Genomic DNA, 6426 nt, shown 5'->3' with positions numbered 1-6426 from the left:
GTGCTGCTCGATTTGTTGTTGTTGATAGTCAGCATGGCAGGCTGAGGAATGTCTTTGGATACTGCCTTGCAAAACAGCACCTGGATTGATGCTCAACTGAGCTGGGAAGAACAGGATTCTACTATTTTTAAAAACATGGCCTGGTAATTTAATCTTAAAAATATTCAGCCTCTTGAGACCATTTTCTTATCAAATGGGTGTTTTTGTGTAAGAAAAGTGCAAAGAGGTTGATTTATTCTGGTACCATTTCTGTCTATCTGTAGTACAAACAGACTAATTTTTCATGTGTTGCTTTAATGTTCAGAAAATGTTCATCTGTAACTTCTTAGCTTGGGAATTCCCAGGTGTTTTTCTACTTGGATGATAACCAGTCCCAGATATCCTCTACAGCTTCAGAAGTCAGGCAGGACTGAGTGCATTTATATGGCATTGCTGTGGGTGATTCCCAGTTTATTTAATGAAACAATACTTGCTCATCTGCCTGGTTTTTGCTCTTAGCCTGTTGAAGTTTTACCTAATATTTCATTCTTTACCCTTCATACAGGAGAGTTAGGGATAGGTCTACAAAACCACCCAGTGAAATCTGATTATCTGCCTTTGCATGAGTGCCGCTTGCAAAACTTTTCCTGGCTTAGGATGGGACTGGGATAAAATTTAGACACAGTTCACAAAACCTTTGCCTGATTTTCTAGGTAGTTTTAAAGGTAAAAATTTACTGCCCGGTGTGCTTTGCTTCTGTATAGGTGTAAAATTACTTTCTTCTTGCAAGGTCTTCGCTCAGTTCCACACTTTCCTCAGCCTTAAACCAATAGATTGGGTGTCTGGTGTCTTCAGTTCCCTAAAAAGCCTGATCTGCTGTCTGTGTTTGTAGGGTGCCTCGTCAGACTGGGTGTGAAAATCACCATATCTGACCTGCTACTCGGGTGAGACTGGTGATGAAGCTGGGCTGAGGACGTGACAGCACTTGCTCTGCTTCCTGCTGCAGCTGTGCCTTGCTCTAAAATGTAAGGCTCATAAGCCTGTGAGATTCCTGGGCCTGAGTACTGGGCTCAGGTCGGCTTCAAACTGTGAAACAATGCCTGAACAACTTAACGAAATTCACCAGCTGAGGTATTACTGACTTCTTAGGAGACTCATTTCCCACAGGTTGGCCTTTAGGGTTTTTCCTTTAATTCTGCCTCTACTAAGAGCATCTGTATGCTAGTCTGACTTTGGCAAGCAGCACGGTAAACTGGCACTAAATGGCCAGCTAAACTTACCTGAATTTTTAATTGAATTACGACAAAACAAATGTTTCCCGTGGGTCATGAACAGCAGGTTTTTGTGTGTAGATTGCAAAGCCATATTAATGAATTTGGATCACCAGCAGCACAATCCTGGGACTTTTGAACTTTATCATTTCAGCAAACAACAAGTTGTATGTACATGTATGTATAAGCACACATGTTTATATACATACACAGAGCTTTTCTGGATCTTGTGTGGAATTTTCCATCTGCACTGGGGCAGCTTTTAAAAAAGGATACTTTTCTTGATTTTTTTTTTTTTTTTTTGTTTACTAAATTCTCCAAATCAGATCAAGGTAGCAAAAATAATGCCAAAATAAATTAGAGGTCTTAAATTGGCTTCCTATTAATGCACATAATTAAATTAAAAAAATCAACACACACCACCCAAATATCTCCAATTTTTGCATTTTATTGAGTTTATTCTCAGTATTGCTTTCGTATACATATATACATGCAGTGTAGTTATGAGTCTTTTAAAAAAATAGTGTTCTTCTGTCATCATACTGTATTTGCCTAAGATCCTTGTACCCAACTTTTTTTAAATGAGGCAAAAAAAAAAAAAAAATACAGCTTTTTGGGATGTTGCCCAAATAATGTTTTCTGTTTGAAAATGATTAAAATTTAAGCTACATTTAAAATATGCTTTTGTATTTTACTCTGGGGGCATTGAGTAGGAAAGAGGGAATTCTAAATCATCATTTGATGTCTTACTGATTGTTAATGGTCAATGAACCATGGATACTCATGAATACTTGAATTGTCAGCCTAGTTAGCAATACATCCACTTCCTTTATTATTAGGGAATTGCAAAACTATACTTAGAATGAGAAATATAATTTTGACAATGGTACCATAATCAGATTACCATTCTTAAGATTTTTCAAGAGGTAGTTATGGAACACAGAGTAATTGCTCTACAGCTTCATATGACATTAAAGCATGTGCTATTGCAATTTCCTTATTTATATACTAGCTTATACAAGGAGAGGTTTATTAGCTGGATTTTTTTTAATACAGCAAATACTGCAGCTCATAAACTGTAATTTAAAATAGTGGCAAATTTCTCCAAAATTACTGTATGATGTAAATATTACATAAAGCATGGTTCTGAATACAGTGGTTCCTCCTGACTGTTGGATTTGTTCTGAGCAACTTGAGCATTCCTTACATCTGGCAGATGAGTGAACAGTTTGTAATGCAAGGAACAGTTGAGGTCCTAAATATTCCAGTGAATGCAATTTGAGTAATACAATGTTAGGAAGAAATTCTTCACTATGGGGGTAAGTGAGGCACTGGTACAGGTTGTTGAGAGTGGTTGTGGATGCCCCATCCCTGGAATTGCTCAAGACCAGGCTAGACTGGGTCCTGACCAACCTGGTCTGGTGGAAACCAAACTTAGACCATGGCAGGGGGGTTGGACTAAAGGATCTTTGATGACCCTTTCAACCTAAACCATTCTGTAATATAATGAAAGAAGCATAAACAAAATTCTAGTGAAGAACTCAATAGATAGATAAGTTGTTGGCATGACTGGGAGATGGAAGTGGTTAAGGGGCTTACTCTGTGGAAAGGCTGGTTTGTCCTGGGTTGTTTCCTGTTCAACAGACTTCTCTGTGACCTGGAGAAGGAGACTCAGCTCTGTCTCATCAAGTTTACCAATGATGCCAAATTATGTGAACCAGTCTACACTGGAGGGAAGAGCTCACATTCAGGGGGACCTGGAGAGGCTGCAGGAACAGGGTGGCTGGAACCCTTCATGAAATTCCAGAGGGTGTGTGCAGAGTCAGGTGCCTGGGAAGGAAGTGCCCCTTGAAGTTCTAGGGACTGGGGAGCAATTCTGCTGCAAGGGGCCTAGAGCACAGCAAGAACAAGAGCTGGTTGCATATCCTGGCAGCAGAGAGGGACAGCAGCCTCCCAGCTGTGTGAACGGGAGCTCGGTCACCAGCTCTTCTCAGCCAGCCACACCATGCTATGGCATCCAATCTGGAGACCTCTGAATAGGATGGACATTGGCCAACCACAGCAGGTCCAGCAAAGGCCACCCCAGTGTTGGGGGGCTGGAGCACTTGCCCTGTGAGGAGGGGCTGAGGGTGTAGGCCTTGTTCACCCTGAAGAAGGAAAGTGCTGCTGGGAGACCTCAGAACAGCCCTCAGCATCATAAGGTCATAAAGAACATGGGTCCAGGCTCTCCACAGTCATGCATGGTGGGAGGTTGAGAAAAAAGGACTTGAAGTTGAAAAGAGAAGTTGGACATAGTAGTGTTTTACCCTGCAATCCAGCAGTGCCACAGGTTGCCCAGAGAGGCTGTGCATTATCCTTCCTTGGGAGTATTTCAAGATCCACAGTTCTGACCCTGCATGTGGCCTTGCTTTGAGCAGCAGGTAAGACCAAGGACTTCCTGAAGTCCCTCCCTACCTGAATTGTCCTATGCAATGAGATCCAGTGGGAAGGACAGATGTCAGGGCTATGATAACAAAGGAGCCACATTCAGGGAAATACCCTGCAGTAGTTCTATGCATGGCTTTTGTTTGCTCGCTTTTTATAAATTCTAAAGTACAGCTGAACTTAGAATCATATTTAAAATAGTATTGAGAGCTTCACAAAACAAAATATATGTATTTTAATACCACTCTGTTGGTGTCCTGGAGCCAGCACTTCAGGGGACTCTGGGTCCAGTCTTGGTGCTGCTGGTTCTGTCAGTCCTTTGTTCTTAATACTGGGTGGTAGGGAGCTTTCTAGTCTCTACTGGGCCAGGAGCAAAGATGTTCTGCCTTGTAAAACTACCAGGGCTGTGAACAGACAGAAGTACCTCCCGAAATCATCCACACCTGATTACCGTGTTCACCAGTGGGCCAGCCCGTAATTGTTTTGTACTTCCCACACTGGCATCAGTGGGAATTTCTGTGGAAGGAACCACTGCAAGGAACAAATTGATCACCTAAGACAGGCTTAAAGATCTGAGTGCTGAGTTACTGACAGCAGGTCAGGTTTCTTGAATTAAGTAGAGGACTGCCAGATTCCCAGTTTTTCCCAGTTAGGTTTATTTTACTTGCAGCTGGGGGAGAAGCAGTGTGATTCCCATTTGAGATAAAAAAGTCCTTTGCAAGCTCTGATTTGTTATGTTTCTTCTGATCCCGGTGTGTTATTTAACCACCAGTCCCCATCACTCTCAACAGCATGTGGATACCCTTTCAGCAGGGCCCTAAATACCTGGCAATCCCAGAGCAAGCTGGGATCCAGGAGCTGCACCACAAAGCAATGTCTGCAACTTCCTTATGTTCTCAGTTGGCATCTCCCTACCTTGTTATTACACAATTAAATATTTCAATGTTAGGTGAGTTGGCTTTGGTCTTTTCCATCATTGCTATCATTAAGATAAAATCCTGCAGGTATTTCCACATATCCTGCCTTCCCTTCAAGCCATCTTCTCAATAACTGTGAAAGTGCCCTCACTATCTGTCTTTTTCTTCATGCAACCACTCTAGCTCCTGTCTTCAATAATTCATGGTCTTGCAGGAGGTGCACCAAAATGATTTTAGCTACCTCCAACTTTTTTGGGCAGAAGGATAATAAAAATGATTTCACAGTAACTAAAGTAAGTCAGTTCATTGGAGAAAGCACTTAAATATAACTTATTAGCTATTCAGGAGGAAGGTTTTACTAAAGGTACAATGCTTTTATGTATTGAAGTGCAGCTCAGCTCCTGAAAAATGACTACGTAAATAAGCACTTGTCACATCTTATTTTTGTTGATTTTTTTTCTTCTCCTTCTAAATTTGCTTTTTACTGTTAACTCTATTGCTGTCATGATTTTAACTGTGAAGTTGCTGGATCTTACTCCTAGTGGAATTGCCAGTGAGTTACACTTACGTATTGCCACTGACGAGCTGCTGTTGCAGGCATTCTTACAAGACAGAAGGCACAAATCAGTGTGACCCATGGCACAATGTGACACAGAAATTTTGGAATATGAGTTTGAGATAAAAAGATCGGGTTGTGGTCCAGTTTTCTAAGTCTGGGGCTAAAAAAAAATTAGAGATTACTGAGGTAAATCCACAAAATGTTTTCAACTCTTAATTTTCACTAGATGTGACAGTGTGCCAGTATGTCCAGTGAGGGATCAAGAGTCACTTTGGCTCCAACAGCATCCATGGGTAATCTAATTTCCTAGTTTCTTGATGTCTGGTCATAGGGGCTATTAGCACTAATAGATTTAATTCTAGCACTATGCAGAGGTACTACATAGTCCTGAGGAGCCAGAGGTTAAATCAAGAAAAAAGTGTAATTGCAGTACTTCCCAAAACTGTGGTGAAGAAACAGCTGGGGAGGTGTTTCTAGAGTACAAGGCTGACTGCAGACATCATAATTCAAGTTACTCAAATGTTTGGCTCCTTTTATCTGTTTGGGATCTTGCTGTTAGCACCTTGGTACTTGTATACAAAGAATACTTGATAGCACAATCACAAAAGCAATAAACTGCCTCACAAAGACATAGATCTAAGGTGACTCCTTCAAGAGGAATCTTACTTTAAGTGCTATTTCAATGTCACATATCATAATTGCATCTAATATTAGAGACTGAGTTAATGCAACACAATGTCAATGACAATATAAAGGCAATCATGAACAGAGAAGATTACTGAAAACTGTTTGGGGGTTTGGAAGGAAGGATTACACTGCAGTGAAAGCTTCTGTAGACATTACAAACCTTTTTCAGCAACACACAGAGGAATTGTTTTCTCTCCTAAACTTCTAGAATCTCTCTTCCTGTTTCCATTTTGATCCTGGAATCTGCCTGGAATCTCTAAATGTGATTTAGGGTTGGGGTTTCTTGCCCCCTTCCTCAAACTTGTGAGTCTATCTTCAGTGCCAAGCACTGAAGTTACATATGTGAAGCTGGTTAGCAAGCTGCATGGACCATCAGCTGCTGAGGATTAAATACACACATATGAAAGAGTTTCTTCCCCTCAGCAGCACATATCCTCCCACCCCCAAAAGAATATGGTTTAAAAGGTGTGAAGCTAGACTATTTTGGCTTTATCAAAGTCTGAAGACAGAATGAAAATGCCACACATCTTCCTAAATGACTGAGAGTCTCTACTAGATTGTGGGTGTATGTAGCAGCAGCCTGACCTGC

This window comes from Ammospiza caudacuta, chromosome 2 (genome assembly GCF_027887145.1).
Source record: "Ammospiza caudacuta isolate bAmmCau1 chromosome 2, bAmmCau1.pri, whole genome shotgun sequence".
In the NCBI taxonomy this organism is placed as follows: domain Eukaryota; kingdom Metazoa; phylum Chordata; class Aves; order Passeriformes; family Passerellidae; genus Ammospiza; species Ammospiza caudacuta.
Note: the sequence above shows the minus strand (reverse complement) of the source record.